At 44.2% G+C, this 21,482-nt stretch overlaps 1 long non-coding RNA gene across 1 annotated transcript; it reads right to left on the reverse strand.

The window, feature by feature from the left end:
- Window positions 1-3,977: 3,977 nt before the first annotated feature.
- On the reverse strand, window positions 3,978-16,753 carry LOC141418213 (uncharacterized). Its single transcript, XR_012442892.1, has 3 exons — window positions 16,537-16,753; window positions 14,200-14,487; window positions 3,978-13,398 (listed from the first exon to the last, which is right to left on the reverse strand). It is a non-coding gene; the product is annotated as an uncharacterized lncRNA (long non-coding RNA).
- Window positions 16,754-21,482: the final 4,729 nt, after the last annotated feature.

Consider the following 21,482-nt stretch of genomic DNA (forward strand, 5'->3'; position numbering starts at 1 on the left):
TTGACCCAGAGCTTGGACATTTGAGTGGTCAGGGCAAGTGGTCTGGAGACTGCTGGGACCCATCACCTGCCAACCCCATGAAGCTATGCTTGGTTGCCCCTGGTGCCCAGAACTATCTAAGCTGTGCCAATGCTGCAGCACTTGGCTTTAAGGATCAAGGAGGAAGTGAAGTCACTCACAGCCATGGCTGGTCTTCCATGAAGAGGCACCAATGAATGACTGACTGCCTGCCCATCAGCCTGGATGAAAGAGATTCTCCAAATATGTTTGCACTTGCCTTTGGAAGAATTTGATTATTCTTAGGTTAGGAGGAATTGTCAGCATTTCAAACCAGTTGCTGGACTATGGTGTCCACCCTCCTACCCCCGGCCCAGACCTCAGACCTGAGGTACTCTGAGTAGACCCCTCACTCACCTCTCAGCTTCAGAGATTTTGAACCTCAGCTTCTAGAAGGACGCCTGGCCCTTTGCTTATAGGTTCCACTATTCCATGCCTGCACGTGTTTATGAAAGGCAACACGGCAAAGGAAGATTCCGTGATCAGCCGATTATAACGCGTGAGTCTGCTGAGCTATTTTCAAAGAAGAGGAGTGGAGTTCCTTTCCTGAACCAGCTTCCTGCCCTCCAAAGTCTCGCTTCCCTCAGACGGCCTCTGCAAGGGTGTGCTTATCAGCATGAAGAGACGACATTTCAAATCGGAACTGATATGTTTTACTATCTCTGCGAAAGTTTCCACTGGTGTCCTCCCTCAGAGCTCTGCTGCCCGCTGTCACCCTCACAGCTCTGAGTGACCCACCCATTGCCTGGGGTTGTGGCGGTCACTGTGCAATGAAAAAAGCACAGTTCCACAAATGTGACTGTTAAGTTCAAAGCCAGTGGTGATGCACACATGGAAATCAAATTTCCCAGCTACTAATGTGGTAAAAGACATTGTGTGGGCTGGGATGATGGCAGGTGACAAGCTACAAGGGCAGGGAGCCTTGTGGAGGCCATTGAGTGCTTATGACTCAAGAGACCCAGTCTGTGTGATACTGTCCATGACTTTTACTAAGGGCATAACCGTGGCTTTTATCCTGATCATCTCGGCCATGACTGGGGAGGGTCATTCTCTTAAGTCTTTGGGAGCAAAAGATGAACTCGGAACCATGGGGGTTGAAACTCAGGAGGGAGAATGCCAACTGCATTCAAATCTCACGGTGGTGGATGAGCCTCCCCCTCCCTTATGTGCATTCTGCAGACCAGAAAAACAGAGACTCAGAACAGTTAAATGGCTTGTATAAAGCCAGGCAGACAGTGATGGGAAAACAGACCTTAGGTCTCTTTAGTTCCAGGGTTTCTGAGTTTTCTCCATCACTCAGTCACCTGCATGAAGAGGTGGCTCAGATCAAATCCACTTCCTACCTCTAGAAAGACACCCCAGTCCCCATTAGAGTTACTTCAGGTAAACCAGGACTGGAGGTTCCAGAGGTCTGTGCTGGTGGTTTCCCCATGTGACCACTAGAGGGAACCAGAGTCTCACAGACCCATCTTGACATCCATCTAGATGGGGCTTAGAGATCCCACTGGGATTCACTACAAACCCAGAGTTTGTTTGCCTTTCTTCTTTTTGCACCTCTTTATTCCAGTCTCTAGTTCATAGTTCAAGGTGGGTGTATAAAGGAGTAAGGAATTCCATGCTTGATGGATGCTTCAAAACCCTATGGAATTTCACCAAATCAGGTCTAGAAACCTCTCAGCCCCACTCAAGGTGTCTTCAGTATGCACACTCCAGTCCCACAGAATCAAATTTGATATGAAGCCCAGGAATCTGCATTTATCCCAAGAGTAGACGAACTGAAGTTTAATGTTGAGAACTGCTGCATTTCAGCTCTCACAGAACATGGCACCTCAAGTCACATCTATAGGCAACACCTGTTAGACAATGACACTCTGGTAGTTTTGGTGTCAATACTGTCATACAGCCATGATCACAAGACCTCAAGAATGAGATCTGGGGCATGGAATTTTCCTTACCACCTTTCCTAGGCAGACGTCTAAAGGTCTCTGTGTTGGGAAATGGAAAGAAAGTTAGATTCCCTTTGGAATCATAAACAGAGGCAAATTGGTAACTGTTCAATGACTGGTATGGCTTGAACATGTCCCCCAAAAGTTCATGTGTTGGAAACTTAACGCTCAATTTTCTATGTTGATAGAAATGTGGCGCCTTAGGGAATTAATTAGGATCAGTTGAGTTTTTTTTTTTCTTGGGGGCCCCCTCTGCCCACCCCACTCATTACTGAAGGCAGCTCCCAGTGCCCGTCACTTCAATTGTCTCTGTGGAAAGTCACTCATTACTCTTGGTTTTCTCCTTTGAAACTATCAAGTACTTTTTCTCTGGCTAATTTTACAATTCTCTGTGTGTTTATTCCATTTTTGTTTAGGGAGTTTCTTGACTCTTGATGTGTTTCTTGCATTGATGTGTTTAAGGTTTTGGAAAAATTGCCAGTCATTCTTTCTTCAAATGTTGTTCCACTCTGTCCCTTTCTCTTTAGCCATTTGAGCAAACTCCTTGTGTCCCTTATGCTCCATCTGTTTCCTTCTTTCTTTGTTGTCTCTGGCAGTTGAGTTTCTTGAAGGTAGGACCCAAATGATAATATTAGCGGTGTTCTAAGAATAGGAAGATCTGAGCCAGTATACTTGCTCTATCTCACCATGTGATGCCCTCCACCATGTTTGGATGAAGTAAGAAAGCCTCCCCAAGCGCCAAGCTCCTGGACTTCCCAGTCCCCAAGCTATGGGCTAAATACTCCTCTATTTATGAATTACTTGGTCTTGGGTATTTTGTATGGCAATGGAAAATGAACTAAGGCAAACACCCTCCTACTTAGAAAATATCCTCCTTCTTAGTGGTTGGCTGCATGATGTCCAGGGGTCTCCTTTCTAGAATATTGCAAGTGAGTCATTCCTCTTCCTACAGCATTAAAAGCACAGAGGCATGGCCTCTTGGTCCACCAGAAAACTGTAGAGAAAAGTGTTCAGAGCTTGACTTTGTTCCAAATATTCAGGACGGGAGCAAAGGAAAGGTAGACCCTCTGTTGTGATAAAGAATGAGAAGGAGAAAGAACAAGGGAGGAGAAGAGAAGAGAGACACGCCCACAAGCAAAAGTGTGAAGCCTTTGAGCAACTCAAGTGGGTTCCATGTAGAATCAAACTCCTGTAGGGATGCTGCTGTGATGTGATTTCAAGGGTTGTTTCTCCAAGCTCCCTTTGGACTTATGACACACATGACAAGGTCACAACAGTGATTGTTATGGAAACAGATCCGATCTTGAAAGGGACACATTGCCATTGCCCAGAAAAGACCAACACCTGCCTTTTGCCACCTTTTCCTGAGATTGAAGCAGACCAGGGGGCAAATGCAGAAAGGAGGGAGGAGGCTCTGATTTGAACAGGGTTGTGTCAGGGGTGTTTCCTGGATGCTCTTTTCCTCACTGCTGTGCTGCTTCAGGGAAGCAGGATGTGCTGAAGAGAGTGGGGATGCTCCAGCAGTGCAAACGTCCTTGAGAAGCCATCCAATGCCAACAGCACAGGGAGAATCACATTGGGTTTAGGAGACTCCAGTGGGTGTGACTGTCACAGAAGCAGCAGATTCGAAGTCCATAAAATTCAATTCACCCCATATTATCCTCCTAGGCAGGGGCTGTGCTCATACTGCATGATTATGAATTACGTTAGGGTTACGTGAGTGAATTGTTTTTAATAGTTATGTACTTTTTGAGAAGGATGGAAGCAAAGCATAACTGTATTTCCCTATCTCAAAAATAAGCATCACAAAAAAGGGCAGGTGGTGTGGCTCAGGTGTAGACCCTGAGTTCAGACTTGGGTACAAAAAGAAAAAAGAAAGGAAAGGGGAGAAAATTGAGAAGTTGTGAGGATGAGGACTGTGGGAGACTGTTGAAGTTTGGGAAAACTGGTGTCACTCCATGAGCATAGGCAACTTCTGGAACCAGCAAGCCCTCGCCTCAGTGGTTTGGCTGTGGTTGCATCAGCGGCCATCCCAGAAGCCACATGCTCCTGTGGCCCTCTCCCCTGGAGTGGGGACAGCTCCGTGACTTCCCACATCCACTCAACGCAGTAGGGTCAAGTTCACTTCCAAACCGACACATTAGAAGGCTCGGTAGGGTCCACTTTGAATTCTTGGAATCCTGTATAAAAATCTAACTCTATAAAAAACCTGGCTATGCTGTTTGAGAAACCAGTGTAGGGCCAAATGACAAAACAATGGTGAGGAAGAGGTGTCCTGGTACTGAAACTACACGCAGAGAGACAGAGAGAGAGAGACACACACAGAGAGAGAGAGAGAGAGACAGCATTCCACACCCAGCCACCAGGAACACAGCAGCTAATGAGTAAGACCAGGCTACTGCCCAGCCAAGCCCAGCCATAGGCAGGAAGGTGTGCAATTTTAGATGGGTGCTATTTTCAGCCAGTGAGTGTGGGGGTGGCCTCTTACACAAAAACAGATCACAATCCGCACCATGTCACGGTGTAGTAACAGTGTATTTCTCAGCCACTACAGAGCTCAGTGAGGACCAGCTGAGAGCTGAGCCCCTTGCAGGCGGGTGGGGACTTGGTCTCCTCCATTGCTGTGCCATCTTCCAGGGCCATGGAGACAAGGATCCCCTGCACCCGCCACAGATAGAGAGACAGGGACAGTGTGGAGGGCGGGGTGGGAGAGTCAAGGGGGCCAGGCCCGAAAACAGCCTGTAACTAGAGGCGTGAAGTGTTCACTTAGCTGGCCCTGCCACTAAAACACGTGAGCAGGATGAAGAAGGATTCAGTGAGCCCAATCTGCAAGTTCTTTAAAAACACCAACAATAAAACACTGTAGCATGGTGCAATGAATGTTGTGCTAGAATATGAAGAAATGGCCTAGGGAACCGTGAAGAGGAAGCAATGCTACATTAACCCCACGTCTAGTCGGCAAAATGGATGAAATAGTGGTAGCATTTCACCTGGCTTTGAAGTTTGAGCAGGAGTTTGCTGGCCAGTAAGACAGGGTGATCTAGCAGAGGGTCAGGAAAGAGCACAGAATGCCAAGAAGGTAATAAAAGAAACAGAGCCACAAAAATGAATAAGATGGACTTTGTAGGACCTGATTTGAGCCTCCAAATTGAGCTGCTCCAGACAGACTCCTTGGGTCCGGCCATTGGAGCCTGGGTTTAAGCCATTTTGAGTTGAGTTATTTGTAAATAAAAGAGTTCTTATAAATAAATCACTAGGCCCTATGGTCAGAGTCCATGGTCACTCCACTCTCACCTCCTCCTGAAGTCAGTCCTTTTCAGCTGGCAACCTCAGCTTTCTCATCTGTCAGTCGGGTGATGGGGGAGACATGTAAGGTGGCTCCCTTGGCTCTCCACCCTGCATCAGTTGATTGGATGAGATGTGACCATCTGACCATGAGCCAATTAAACTCTCTCTTATGAGAATTGCAAGTAGGAAGCAAAACATCTCCAGGGGCGTTGGTATGCCTGTAGCTGCCAGCGTGGGACTCAGGTCCTGTTTATAGCAATGTGCAAACTGGAAACCCATCTTCAGAGTGAGAAGGGGGCTGGGCTGAAGGCCTGGTAGTCCAGAGATGGAGAGAAAGGAGATGTGGCCCAATGGCTCTCCACTATCCCTGAGCCCCACCTCCATCTCCTGGCTTTGTTCTCTGACACGTCCCTGTAACCTGCTAAGAAACTACCTTTCCAAGGCTAATTTGAGTCAGCTATGGTTTTGTACAGATGGACAAGTCCTAGGTAAACAGAGGACAGCACGTTATGGAGGGGACGACACAGGGATCATGTCACAGTACAGTCATGGACTGCAAACAGCTTTAGGCCAACGATAGACCACATACCCAACAGTGGTATGGGACTGTGTCCCCAGTGACGTCACAGCTGTCGTAGAGTAAGTACACTCCATGACATTTGCATAGTGACAAAATAGCCTGACAGCATATTTCACAGACGGCATAACTTACAAGATGTCATCATGAAGTGATTTGGGGATAAAAAGATCTCATGGAAATATCATGTAGATTGTGACGCTACCCATGCAATGCTGTGTTCCTGGCATATACTAAGCTTTCTTTCTCTCTCACTCTCTCTCTCTCTCTCTCTCTCTCTCTCTCTCTCTCTCTCTCTCTCTCACACACACACACATATACATAAATATCATATTCTAATCTTTATTTCCTCACAACACCTACCCCCCATGCACAAGAATTGCTGTGCTGAGACTTTACCTAGGATTTAACAGAGCAATAGGGGAGGGGGTTTACCTTGCCTTTCACGCAATGACCCCTCAAATTTCTACTGCACATCTTATGTAAAATTCCCCTTTCTGATCACAAAGACACAGGTCATTTTTCTCTTTTCCCACCCTATTCTGGCCCCAGATTTGTGACCAGTCTCTCCCTCTAGGGTTCCCAATTCCTCCCCAGAACTGCACACCACGTCTGCCCCAGGACTTGGCATAACAAGAGCTTTCCTCTGCCACCATTGCCATAGGACCCAGCTTGCTTCTGGTCACCCTAGAAATGATGACTGGGGTAGGACAGGCACTGTGCTGGCTCCAGAGATCCAGGAGGAGGCTGCAGGCAGCCTTGCCATGAGGCCAGCGGACATAACGCCACCTTCCCTCAGGAATTGGGATGGAATTCAATCTCTGTGACAGACGTGATGTGACAGTGATGGAGTCACCTTCCTTAGTCCCTCCACCCAACATTGCTCTCCATCTCACCTCCCTTGCCTGGCTTAAGGACTCTTGAAGATGTCACACCAGGCAAATGCCAAGTTGTCAGTGAAGGAGGTGGAGCCATAGATGGGAACATAAGCCTAAACAACAAGACTGACAAAAGGGAGAGAGGCCCGAGGCCTGTTCTGGAAGGGGAGAGCCTCTGTCTTCAAACAACAAGAGAAGCCGGGAGGGGAGGGGAGTGGAGAAGCCGAGAATCCTCTGCCAAATGTGTCCTGACATGCCTTGTGTCTAGCTCCCCACAAAGCTCAAGACAAACTCAGTGTGCCTGACAATTAGGAAGAGGATATGGCTGAGTTTTGAAACCAGGAGGAGCTGCCAGGCTGTGTCACAGGGAAATGAAAATGGTCCCTCCATGACTTTCGGTGAAATATGTTGGTTAACGTACTTTCATGGCTGTAGCCTGCAATTCTGTAACATAAACATCCAAACAATGATTTTATTGGCTCCAAGAACCATGATGCACATCAGCTTTTAATCTGCTCTGTCTCATTGCAGACTTTCTAATTTAGATAAATCACTGATACCCAGTGATGAACTCATCATCACCCCAATTTCCGGTTTGAAATTCTTATATACCCAGCTGAGAACACTAGACGGTCCTATGTTAGAAGGAGACCATTACAATAAAAAGGTGATATAAATGGACAATAAACACAGAAAAACATATTTGTGGGTATTGATAGTTAAGTGAATACAAGAGAAAGGATAACCAAGTATTATTTTTATCTAGCAAAACATTTGATAATTCTTACGCTTGGGAAGGAAGTGGAGAAACTAGAAACATCTTACACTGGTGTGCTTCTAAATTAGGGTACCATTTTGAAAACATCTTGGCAAAGTTCATGCAGGCCCAAACAATGTATACCCTTGTGAGTAAATATAAAAATGATACAATAAAAAAATTATAAAAAATGTATGTACTCTTTTTTTTCCCATAGCAGGGTCCCAACATTCATTAATCCTCACGACACCCCTGTGAGGTAGATAGGTCACGTGTTCTTTATAGCAGAGAACTGAGGTCAGGCAGCCCTGCCCACACCTATTGGGGCCACAAGAGCCTGAGTCCTACCATCACACATTGGCAGGCATGGCATGGGCACATTTTACCAATGAAAGTTACTTGAAGGGCCACATACACAGATCTCTCAGCCAACAACAGAAAAATCAACAGTTCAAATGGCACTGGGGAGTGTGTCAGTTAAAGAGACACTAGCCAGTCCATGAGTGAGACAAGAGAGTGCTGCTCAGAAAGGCTGACATCATCATGGCTGGTGACAGGACATAGGCCAAATCTTCAGCATGGTTTGGAAAAACTTGAGCAAGCTAGGAACTCATCAAGGGTGACCAGCCTAAACCCCTGTGATTTCCAAATAGGAAACAAGTTAGGAATGACAGTGGAGAAGTCCACCCAGTCAATCTAACTTTACTAGAAAAGGCAGGCATGCTCCATCTCATCAGAAGACCAATAATGTCTGCAACAACCGCTGGTAACCAGAGTCCCACCAGCATACCGACTCTCATCCCAAATAGTCTACTATTTCCCTACAGTCAAGAGCTGATCCTTCTAGCCACCTCTTTCCCACTACAACCAATCTATGAGTATAATGAGGAACTGGTGGAAAAGATTGTTTTTCTGTAATCACCCACAGTATTTGGTGGGACTTCTCATCCAATTAAATGTAGCAGACAAATCCTTAACAAATTATGATATTCTAAAAGCAATGTTCATTCAACCAGCAAGGTATCAATCACATCCTTTCTCCTGAAACAACGGCTCCATCTACATTTGACCATGTTCTTAAAGAAATCATCGAGTTGTTTTTCTTTCCTTCCTCACATACTCAAATGTTGCTTAAATTCCAAGAAGACATGGAAATTTGAAACTTTTCTCAAAATAGGATGTGCAACCATCTGATGTAGGAACAAGGTCCTGCACTACAACTGTCTTCTTCATTGTTCCCAAATATTTAGCTTCCAGCTCCTGTTTTATCTGGTGAATTCTTCCTTTGTCCTTGGCCCTTCTCCTTCTCCAAACTTCTGTCATTTTTTTCCCCTTCAAGATCAAAATCAGGTCTTTGTGATGTGGTGGGATGAGGTAACTGCACAGTCTTCATATTTACAGACATTGACATTTGAATTGGTAACTAAAAGAACACCACAATGATTTCACGAGCATTTTGCTCACCACAAAGGCACTCCTGTAAAGAAAGGGCTGTGGGTAGTGTCGACTATGCTTTCAAGAGAAAGATGGAAATTACTAGAGAATCTGCTTTCGTGCAAGAAATGCTTGCTGGGAAAATTACTGAAAAATCAAATGACATTCCTGTCTACTCAGTGAGCAACAAGTTCAGAATCCATGTTGGCAAATGCCACATCATTTAGAGAGGGGAAGCTATTGATCCAGTATGTCTTCCCATCAGGAAGCCTTCTCAAATTACAGGCTAGGTATGCCTCCTTCTGGGCTGACTTGCTTGAATAGTTTGGTTATAAGGGAGTCTAAAATCTCAGTTTAGGGACTGGTGGAGTGGCTCAAGTGGAAGAGCATCTATCGAGCAAGTGGGAGGCCCTGAGTTCAAACCCCTGTGCTGCCAAAAAGAAAACATAAAATCTCAGTTTAAAGTATCTCTACTCCATCACTTCACTGCAGCAAAATATTCCCACCAACCTAGAGCACTTTAACTTTCATTGTTGCCTCTTTTGAAAGGCAAATATCCAGATGAAGATAATGCTTTAACAAAGGTTCCTAACCAGAACCCTGCATAATGGAGCATGAACACTGGACAACCATTGATAGCATCAAAACCCATTGCTACTTTCATTCATATTTTCATATTTATCATCTCGACAAAGGCTCCTATAATACATGATGCTGGGGAAGCTGAGTACCCACATACGGAATTAATCTGCACCCTTATCTTACATCCTGTATTGATCACTTTGATGCAGAAAAGCACTTGACAAAAGTGAACATTTCAGGATCAAATCTTTCAACAAATTAGACTCAGAAGGAATGTATCTCAACATAATAAAGGTCATATATGACAAACCAAAAGGTGACATCACACCAAACAGGGAAACTGAAAGCTTTTCCTCTAGGCTTAGAGACAAGGCAAGGATGCCCACTTTGACCATTTCTATTCAACGTAGCACTGGAATTCCTAGTCAGAGGAAGTGCACAAGAAATAATATGCATCCAACTCAGATTACACAATTATGTTGTAGAAAATCCTAATGAGCCAGACATGGGGGAATGTATTTGTAGTCCCAGCGTCAGGAGGCTAAGGCTGCAGGATCACTTTAACTCAGGAGTTTGAGACCTGCGTGGGTCATATACTGAGTTCCTGTCTCAAAAGAGGGGAAAAAGGGAGAGAAAGGAGGAAGAAAAGGAGAAGAATGAAAGAAAGTAAAAAAGAAAGAAAGGAAGGAAGGAGGGAGGGAAGGAAGAGAAGTGGAGGCAGGAAGCAGGCAAGGAGGGAAAGAAGGAGGAAGGGAAGGAGAGAGGGAAGGAAGGAAGTAGGGAAATCCTAATGATTACTCAAAAGCAGTTAGAACAATAAATTCAATAATGTTATATAATACAGAATCATCCGCAGGAAACTCAGTAGTATTTCTATATACTAAACAAAAACGACTTAAAAACTTAAGAAAACAACCCCATTTCGAAAACAATCAAAATAAAATCAAATGACATGCATAGGAAGAAATGTGAAAGGAAGCAAGTGAAAGCTCTGTACCGTAAAACTCATAAAACATTGATGAAAAAAAAAGAAAGACACAAATGAGTGGAAAGATATCCCATATTCATGGACTGAAAGAAAATTATGAAAATACCCATACTGCCCAAAGTCATCTCATGCAGTGATGTTCCTACCAAACTTCCAATGGCATTTTCACAGAAAAAACAACAAAACAAACAAACAAAAAAGTGCTCTTGAGCAAGCAGAACGAAACTTGAGCCATGTGACTCAAGTGGTAGAGTATCTGCCTAGTGAGTGCAGGGCCCTCAGTTCAAACCCCAATACCGCCAAAAAAACGAAAACCAAAACAAACAAAAACAAAATACCTTGATAGTAATAAAAGCAATATGGTACTGGTGCAAAAACAGATAGATAGACCAATGCAACAAAACAGAGAGCCCCAAAGTAAATCCACACATTTCTTTAGTCACTTGATTTTTAACAAAAGACACACAAAGAGTAAAAGAGAATTTCTTCAGGAAATGGTGTTGGCAAAACTTGGAATCCACATACAGAAGAATGAAATTGACAGGTACATCATATTCAAAGTGGAGTTAAGGAGTAAACATAAGTCCTGAAACCATAAAGCTACTACAAGAAAACAGGGAGAGTCTTCTTGACATTGTCCTATGCAATGTGTGCTGTTAATATCCACATTATAGGGGGAACTCTACAACTTAATAACAGGAAAAACCCAGTTTGAAAATGAGGAAAGGGCCTAACAAGGTCCATTTTTCAAAAGAAAAACAAATGAATAGCAAAGAGGCAATATGACAGTGTTGAACATAACCGATTACCAGAGAAATGTAAGTCAAAATCAGAATGGGGTAGCACCTCACGCCTGTTAGAGTGGCTACTCTCAAAAAGCCAAAAGGCAGCAAGTGCTGGTGAGGATGAACAGGAAGGTTCCCTTGTACACTGTCCATGGCATGTAAGTGGGAAACAGTACAGAGAGTCCTCAAAACATTAAAAATAGAACTGCACAGGATCCAGCAATCCTGCTACTGGGTATCCACCCAAACGGGGAAAATCAGTAGGTGGAAAAATATCTGCACTTGCATATTTATTGCAGCATTGTTCACCGTAACCAAGATGCGAGGTCAACCTAAGTGTCCATCACAGACGGATGGACAAAGAAACTGTGCTATTCACTTACAAAGGGACGCTCTTGTGCCTTTAAAAGGAAGAAAATACTGTCATTTATGAGAGTATGGAAAAACCTAGAGAACCTTCTGTTAAGTGAAATACCACATTTTCTCACTTGGTGGTCCAGTCTAAAAAATTCTAACCAGGCAAGGCATGGTGACCTATGACCCCAGATACTCAGGAGTCCAAGACAGGTAAGATCACAGTTTGAGCTCAAGCCAAGGAAAAAAGTTAGTGAGACCCCCCATCGCAACCACAAACTGGGTGTAGTGGTGTGTGCTCGTCATCCCAGCTACGTGGAAAGTATAATAGGATCATGGTCAGAGACCAGCCTCAGGAAAAATCTCAAGAACCTATCTGAAAAAACAACAAACAAACAGAAATCTAACTCGTGGAGTGATGTGATTGCCAGGGTTAGGGTGGGGGTGGGAAGACACTGATCTAAGGACACAGGTTTCAGCTGTGTGAAATTGGTAATGTCTGGAGATGTGTGTACAGCCTGGTGACTGTCGTTGACAATACAGTCTTCATTGGATACTTGAAATTCTCTTTTTTCTTGTGGTACTGAGGTTTGAACTCAGGGCCAACACCTAGTGCCACTCCACCAGCCTAGTTTTCTAATTAGATTTTTTTCAAGATAGGATGTGTTGAACAATTTGCCTGGGCTGACTGCAAACCACGATCCTCCTGATTTCTGTCTCCTGAATAGCTAGGATTACAGGGGTGAGCACTGGTGCTTGGCAAATGTTCTCACCACACACACACAAAAGTGAGGTGATAGATATGCAAATTAGCTCAAGTGTGGCCCTCAGTTCACGATGCACACACACAACATCGACACACTGAGGTATACATCTTAAAAATATACAGTTTTTGTTTGTCAACTCCAACTGCAGTAAAACTGAGGAAAAAGAAAGGCACTCCCATTTTTCTCAGTACACTTGACCTTCACCATAAAAACAGCAGCTGTTGTGGTTTGTGCAAGCACTTCTCATAACAACAGGCCTCACCTTGACAATGCCTCTGCATTGTTGCTGCCCTCACTTTACAAATGCAGAGGACAAGCTCAGCGATGAGACATTTGCCTGAGATCCCCAGTGGGCGTGAGGCAGAGCAAAGGTGGAGGCTCAGGCCCGGTCTACTGCAGCAGCCCTGTTTCTCTTTCTATCCCCACTACATCTTAAACTGGGGCTCTGAACTCCAGGGCATCTGTACTCATCTTTTGAGGATCTCCAGATGTCTATAAGAATTTAAAATTGTATGTTTTCAAGGGATGGGCATGGTGGATCACACCTGTAATCCCAGGTATGTGGGAGGCCAAGGTTATAGGATCACAGTCTGAAGCTTCCCCAAGCAAAAATGAGATACTATCTGAAATATAAAAGTAAAAGAACAAAGAGCTGAGAGTGTGACTAAAGTAATACAGCACTTGCAACTGCAAGAACCCAAATTCAAAACCACAGTACTGCCAAAAAATTTTAGAATTTTACACTAGCATTTTGTTGATCATCTTCTTAAAATTAACATAGCACAGCACCATGTTCAGGTCCCTGGATGGCCAGCACGCAGATGGAGAGGAACACAGCTGTGGGGTGACTGCCCCTGGAGCTGCGTTAGAAAGCGTTGACTCCAAGGAGTTGCATGGCACAAAGGCAAACCCACATCGCAGACACGTATTTGTGCCACATGAGGTGAAATGATGTCGCAGTTTCTGCTATCAGAGAATCACCGCCCTGTGAAAGAGAGTGGTGTGACAACTGAGATGCAGTAAGTGGCTTAGGGAACCTGAGTGTGTTCAACCCAAAGACCATGAGCTGCTGTACTCAGAGTCTTGTACACATCTGGAGCACTGACATCAGGCCTAGAATCCCAAGTCCCCAAAGGGAGCAAAGAAGAGTAGGTAGAGCAGAGGTTGCAAACCGATGACCCATGGGCCAAACGTTGTGCTCACTCTACAAAATAATTAAAAATTCAGATGTTTCTTATAAAAATCCTGCTTTGCTGAATTCCCTCAAAAATTAGATTTAGCGACTTGGGAGGCTGAGGTTGGGAGGATCGCACTTTAACACCACCCTAGTACAAAAATGTTCACAGGACCCCCATCTCAACCAAAAGATGGGTGCAGCGGCACAAGTCTGTCACCCAGCTACATGGGAGGTTGAGGATGGGAGGACTGTGGTTCCAGGTGAATCCAGGCAAAAAAGTTCACAAGACACCATCACAATGGAGAAAAGGCTGCGCATGGTGGCTGGTGTCTGTCTTCCCATTGATGGTGGGAAGCATAAAATAGGAGGACCTCAGTCCAGGCCAGCCTGCACAGAAAGTGAGACCCTATCTTCAAAATAACCAGAGCAAAAGTGCTGGAGGCATGGCTCAAGCCATAGTGTACCATCTTGCAAGCATGAAGCACAGGGAAGGGGTGGGGAGGGGACAGAGGGGAGGCAAATTAATCTGGTATCAGTGGCTCCCATTCCTACCTGACAGTCATGGCTGCAGTTTCTGTGCAGCCCATACTCGGCCCCCACACTTCTCACCTCTCCTGGGCTCCTGCTTCGAGGCAGAGTGTGACTCAGTAGGTCAGAGCTGGAGGTGGAGGTGGCCTGAGACAGTGCAGGCTCCCAGTGGTGCTAATCTGTTGGTCCAGACACCGACTCTCATCTCTTCTGCCCTGGTCTGCGCTTCTGAAGACTCTGAGTCCACCGAACACATCCAGATGACCTAGGGTAATCCCGTGGTTTTGAGGCAGATGAGAAAACACCTTCATGCCATCCATCTTCAACCTTAATTCCCCTTTGCCACGTCAGCAAACAAAGTCACAGATTCTAAGGATTACAATGTGGACATTAGTGGCACCATTGCTGTACCTACACACTCACTAAACACACAATGTCATTGTCACTTGAGTCAAGTGACTTTTCTATCCCACCTGAAGCCTTAATCAGCAGAGCAATGTCATTTAAACCCAGTCACCCCAGAATATGGTAAAGCCAACTCAGACCCTAATTTGTTTTTCCTAATAAAACAAACGATAGCCAGCTGCTTCTACAGACAGGCCCTTGACTCCAAAAGACTCTACAAAGCCAGGGAGCAGTCAGTCAAAGTCATCACCAGCACAGGAGAGTGAAGAGTTGACAAGGTCAAGAGTGAATGCTGATTTTAAAATCAGCCTAAACATGACATTCCAGGATCATGAGCATTTCCTGAGCAAAGACAGTGTCACCTTTTTCTTGCTGTGAAAGCCCACGCCTGCCTCAGTCAGGTTACATTAACAAGGGCACATCTTCAGTTATAGAAAAACCCATAGCTGGGGCCTATGGGCTCCAGAGAGTGGTGCACACAATGAGGGGGCCTCTCATCGTGCCTGAGACTCTTAGTTAGTTAGAGGCAGACTTCAACCAGGACAAGCATTCTGATGGCTTCGTGGACCCAGAGTGCCGGCATAAATTTTAGGAGCAAGCACTAATGCAAGAGAAAAGTCTTTGCTTTCAAATGTTTACACCTGCTTTACCTTTCAATTTCTTCTGCCCATTTCCAGTGTCATCATAAGCCAGGGATTTAAGAAAAAAAATTTTTACCTTTGAAATATTCCTAAGTGCATGCACTTCTCAAATATTTGAGAACCTGGAAACATGCAATTGGGGCAAGAGTAGGAAAGAAAACAGACACAAAAAAATTTGCAAATTAGCCAAATGATTCCAGTAGCAACCCTGTGCAGTAAAGGTGATGTGGCAGATCATAAAATGGAGGCAGTGGGGACAACCAGGAGGAGCTCTGAGAATGGGGTTCAGTTGTCCCTCCTTATCCTCAGAGAATGCGTCCCAAGACCCCCAGGAGATGCCTAAAGCAATTAATACCAAGCCCTATACTATGTTTTTCCTATATACACACCTATAATAAAGTTTAGTGTATAAATTGGGCATAGTAAGAGATGAGTGACACCAACATACAGCAGTTACAACAATACACTGTCATAAAGTTGCTAGCATCACTACTCTTGCATTTTGGGAGTATTGTTAGGTAACATAAGGATTTCTTGAACACAAGCATCATGAAGGCACGACACTTGATCTAGCGTCTGAGGTAGCTACTGACTGACCACTGGGTGGGCAGCGTATACAGTGTGGATCCACTGGACAAGGGACAGAGCAGGATGGCACGAGACTTCATGTGACTCAGAACAATGCACTGTATACAACTTACAAATTGTTTATTTCTGGGATTTTTTCCTGAGATATTTTTGACTGTGGTTGACCTTGGGTAACTGAAATTTTAGCACCTGAAACCAGAAATAAGGGTGACACAGTATGGGGCTGAGATGCAAATCATGAGGCTGACACAAGTGAGGGGAGGGCAGAGGGAGAGAGTTCCAGGCACAGCAAGGAGCAACTACAAAGGCCCTGAGGAGGATCAGAGAGAAGGCAAGTGCAGACAGTGGCAGGAGTCCCTTCTGTGCTCTTTGTGACACTGAACCACTGTGCAAGGCTCCCTGACTGTGCCCCGGGCTCCTCCCATGGAAGAAAAGAGAAGGGAAGGAATGGTTTGTACTTAAGCTCCTTCATTTTACAAACCCTGTATCCTGAAGGTTTAAATCCCCCAGGACTCAGTTTCCCCATCTGCAGAATGTGTGTGGCTATCCTTACTTGGTAAGGCAACTCTGAAGACTGACCATGGCAGGTAGCACAGCTTATCCCAGTGTTCCCAACAAGAGTCATTTCCTGCTTCTCTGCTTTTGCTTTCCAACTCCATCCCTCTGTCCCCAACCTGTCCCTTAAAGTCCTCTGCTTGGAGAACCTTTGGCTCAGAATATATAAGACACTCCACAGTGAGAGTTTTGACATAAAAAGAGAAACGGAAGATTATGAAACACCCACCTGGCAGCTTTGTTACGAGGATTGAACAAGATAATTCTCTGAAACCTTTGAGCCAAGTTTCTTACTGAGGGCTCCCCAGTAAGCTGCAGCCACTGCCGACAGCACTCCTACCATCCTTTGTGTGATGTCAAGGAAAAGGCACGTGACTCCAATGGAAAAGAGCTGAGTTTGGGTTTTGGGTCACTAGTAACCACAGTTACTTGGATGACCATTCGGAACTTGGATTTACCATTCCCACCCTCTGAGTCTCATTCCCCATCCATAAAAGGTGATCAGATGTGCAGCATGTGCCAGAAAGTGCTCCATAAATAGCAATGACACTCATGGCAGTGGCAGTGATGATGACAAAGATGACCTTAATAATGACAAGTGACACCATCTCCTGCAGCCCTCTTTTCATGATCTGAAAGCCAGGGGGAAAAGGGCTCAATGCCTCCTCAGACCACTGAACACCTAAAAGGGACATCAATGAACAGAGGAACGGAACCATCTGTTATATAGCTGTCTAAGTTGACATCCCTAGGTCCTGACTGTGGCCTGGCAAACAGGTGGCTTAAATAACTGGACTGACTAAACTCAACAGAATTCATGCTCAGTAAGCACCCACAGCCTTCAGCACCCAGGGGGATCAAGCCACCCCAGTTGTCTATGGATTCCAGGCAACAGACTAGAAAATTAGTTTGGATTTTCAGAGTCTTCCCACGCATTGTCCTTTCTTCCCTTTGTTTTTCTCCTTTGCAACAAAGACCCCAAACTGCCATCTCCAAATCCTCTTGCTTATCTCTCTTAATGCATTCCCCACACCCACGGCCTGTGATCGTGGAGGATCATTGAGGAGAGACAGTCCAGATGTCTGCTGTATCCTGTGCAGACTTTGACTAGGGCTACATTTCCTTTGCCTGCCATTACATTTGTGCAAGTACAACAGGGAGAACAAGCCCTATGGTAAATTACAGTCTTGGACAATGATGCAGCAAGCAGGTTCACCAGATCAACTGCCCAGCTGTGGTGTGGGCTGTCGATCATGCAGGAGGCAGTATGGGGCCGGGGGAGGGATGAAAGGGATCTTTAGGAAATCCTTGTACCTTCCACTCAATTCTGCTGTAAATCAAAAACTTCTCTGAAAAAATAAGGTCTTCAAAAAAGAAATAAATTTATAATGTTATATGAAGTTTGAATGACACATGTAGAAGCCTGAATCTATATAAGATATACAGCAAGCTATGAGGCAAACAGCAACATAGATCAGTCTTCCTAAGAAAACATAAAACTTGTATAAAATTTCACCATGTTCTAGGCCAAAAAGTAAGACTCAACTACTTTCAAGGAATCAGCACCATTGAAAAGAGGAGCAAAATGAACAATTTCTGATAAGATGAGTGGGTACGTGCAGGCTCTTTTAATAAATTATCCTTCCATCACTGCAGTGAAGACAGAAAACATGCAAGGATTTTATACCCCCAAGGATTTCACAAAATTCCCTTCTCATACCTCTTCCCCAAACCTAATGAGTGGGCAGGGTTGGGATGGGATAGGGATGGGGCTGGAGCTCACCTTCCTGCCACCAGTCTCCCTGAAAACTCAAAGTCTTCCTGCCCCTACCATGTCTCCCTACTCTGATAAACCCTTCCAAACTTGGCTTCTGCTCAGAGTTAAAAATAAGCTTTACAAAACACCAAGCAAGCCCCAGCACCAAACACACTTGTCGTTCTTTCTCTAAAGATGGGTAATTGCTTCTAATCTCTTACACTTACCTCTTCTGTGAACTCACAGTGTAATCTCAGGGACAAAGCAAGTTTCTGAGTCATCAACAATCCTGGAGGACTCAGAGGCCTGATGGGCAAATGTTTCTGTCTTGGGTAACCCCTTAAGTTATGCTGCCCTATTATTCAAGGGTACAACTGTGAACTACTGCCCTTGGGATGCAAACAGGATTTCAGCCCAGCTTGCTGCATCAAGGTCACCTCAGCCTATCCCTTTTGCCATTTCACCCTTTGCCCTGATGGAGGGCCCATTCATTTGATTTGTTAGAGCGCAAAACACTAACAAGGGTATGATTACAGGATCTGGACTTGAATTTTCCTTCTGAAGTATTTTAGAACAAAGTTCTTTCAATATGGAAATTCATACCACTCACTTCTGAGATAGGTTATTTTATCTCATTGAAAAGGTTCTGCACTCTGGAAAAAAATTTGGAGGCTACTTAAAAAGCTAAACATTGATCTACCACTTAATCCAGCAGTACCACTCTTGGGGATATACCCAAAAGACTGTGACACAGGTTACTCCAGAGGCACCTGCACACCCATGTTTATTGCAGCACTATTCACAATAGCCAAGTTATGGAAACAGCCAAGATGCCCCACCACTGACGAATGGATTAAGAAAATGTGGTATCTATACACAATGGAATTTTATGTAGCCATGAAGAAGAACAAAATGTTATCATTTGCTGGTAAATGGATGGAATTGGAGAACATCATTCTGAGTGAGGTTAGCCTGGCCCAAAAGACCAAAAAGATCAAGGGCAAACACAAGAAGGGGATTGGACTTTGATCACATGATAAAAGTGAGAGCACACAAGGGAGATATGAGGATAGATAAGACACCTAAAAAACTAGATAGTATTTTTTGCCCTCAATGAAGAGAAACTAAAGCAGATACTTTAAAACAACTGAGGCCAATAGGAGAAGGGGACCAGGAACTAGAGAAAAGGTGAGATAAAAAAGAATTAACCTAGAAGGTAACACACACGCACAGGAAATCAGTGCGAGTCAACTCCCTGTATAGCTATCCTTATCTCAACTAGAAAAACCCTTGGTCCTTCTTATTATTGTTTATACTCTCTCTTCAACAAAATTAGAGATAAGGGCAAAATAGTTTCTGCCGGGTACCCAGGGGGGTAGGGGGAAGAGGGAGGGGGCGGGGGGGGTAAAAGAGGGAGTGGGAGAAGAGAGGAGAAATGACCCAAACATTGTATGCACATATGAATAAAAAAAACAGAGAGAAGGTTCTGACAGCATGTGTTGAGATTCTAACTTTATCTAACATAAACTTGTATTTGGGGAGAGAAATGCTCGTTTCTTTATCAGTAATTTGTCAGTTAACTTCATAACTATTCTACAGCACACTAAAAATATTAGCCAATGCTAATATTTCAGATAAAAGAAATCAATTAGAAACACAATGAGAAAAGGAAGATTCTCTATATATGTTATACTATTATATTGATGATATAATAGTATAGCTAGAGAACTCCCAGCACAGCTGGCTGGTGGAGTGGCTCAAGTGGTAGAGTGCCTGCTTAGCAAGTGTGAGGTCCTGAATTCAAACCCCAGTACTACCAAAAACTAAAATAAAAAGAAGAAGAAGAAGAAGAAGAAGAAGAAGAAGAAGAAGAAGAAGAAGAAGAAGAAGAAAAACACCAGATGGTAAAACTAGCAGAGGAATTCAGGGACATGGCAGAATATAAAGTTGTTTTTGGTGGTGTTGGGGGTTAAACTCAGGACCTCTGGCTTGCTAGGCAGATGCTCTACCTCTTGAGCCATACCTCCAAGCCTTTTTGCTTCAGCTATTTTTGGGATAGGGCCTCACTTTTTCTCCAGGCTGTCCCGGACTGTGATCCTCCTATTTATGCTTCTTATATAGCTGAGATGACAGGCATTCACCACCATACCAAGCTATTGGTGGAGATGAGGTCTCGCTAACTTTTTGCCTAGGTTGGCCTCTATTTGTGTTCCTTCTCATCTCCACCTCCCAAGTAGCTTGTGAGGCACCACACCTGGCTTTGGATTATAAAAACTGACATAGAAAATCAACAGTCTTTAGTAAGAAGTTGCCAGCAAGATGTCAGAGTACAAGCACCAGGAATCTGTCCCTACCTAGACAGTCATTGCCCTGGCAGCACAGATCTGATGTAGCTATTGTGAAACTCTGGGCCTATTGAAGGCACTTCCAGGGGGCTGCCTAGATGGCAAATTGTGGCTCATTTCAATCAATATCAACTGCTCCCATAGTAACAGCTACCTGTCCCCTGCCCTCAGCTCTGTGGAGACAGCTGTGCAGGAAACACAGCAGGGAAAAAAGAACCTGCTCTCCAAATAGTTTGGATCTGTGCTTTGACTGCTGATCATGGAAGGGTGCAGACAAAAAGCTGGGAGGTCATTGCTGTTGCACCTCTCCCCACCCCCACTGTTGCAAACTCCTCCTCCTCCAGCTAAAGTGACTTCCTCCAGGGAATGTAAAGGTTGGTGCCTTTTTTTCAAAGGTATTTATAAAAATATCGAGCTGTTATGTTTGTTGTAAATGTTAAACAGGATAGTACTCTTCAACCTGTTAACAAGGGCTGCTATCTTAGGGCTCCTCAGTAAACACTGCCACTATTCCTCAGCACAGAGGAGCAAACAAACAACAAACAAACACAAACAATAGCCAAACAGCAGCGGCCAACACTGAGGTCACAGGAAGAGCACCTGATAATTAAAGTTTCCATATTATTAGATTCAAAAGCTCAGTCTTTAACAACAACAATGACAACTCAAAAGGGATAGTTTAAAAAATATCAAAGAAGGAGAAGTGTTGGTTAATTCAAAGGACAAAATAGACCAACAGTTGATGTCATTCCTCAAAAAAGACATGATGATAGATATACCAGGCAAAGACTTTGAAGCAACTGTACTAAAGAGACTTAATTACCAAAGGAAGTCATGGAGAAAGTAAAGAAACAATATATGAACAAATTGAAAATAGAACTGGACACACAGAAAACCTAAAATGAACCAGAAAGACCTTCTGAAACTGAAAAGTACAAGAACTAAAATAGAAAACTCACTAGAGGGATTTGAAAACATTTGAGTAGGAAGAAAAAAGACTCAGTGAAGGTGAAGATACAACAACAGAAATGATTGAATCTGAGGAACAGAAAGACAAAAAAGAATTGCACTAGT

The sequence above is a fragment of the Castor canadensis genome, chromosome 16 (genome assembly GCF_047511655.1).
Source record: "Castor canadensis chromosome 16, mCasCan1.hap1v2, whole genome shotgun sequence".
NCBI classification, from domain to species: Eukaryota; Metazoa; Chordata; class Mammalia; order Rodentia; family Castoridae; genus Castor; species Castor canadensis.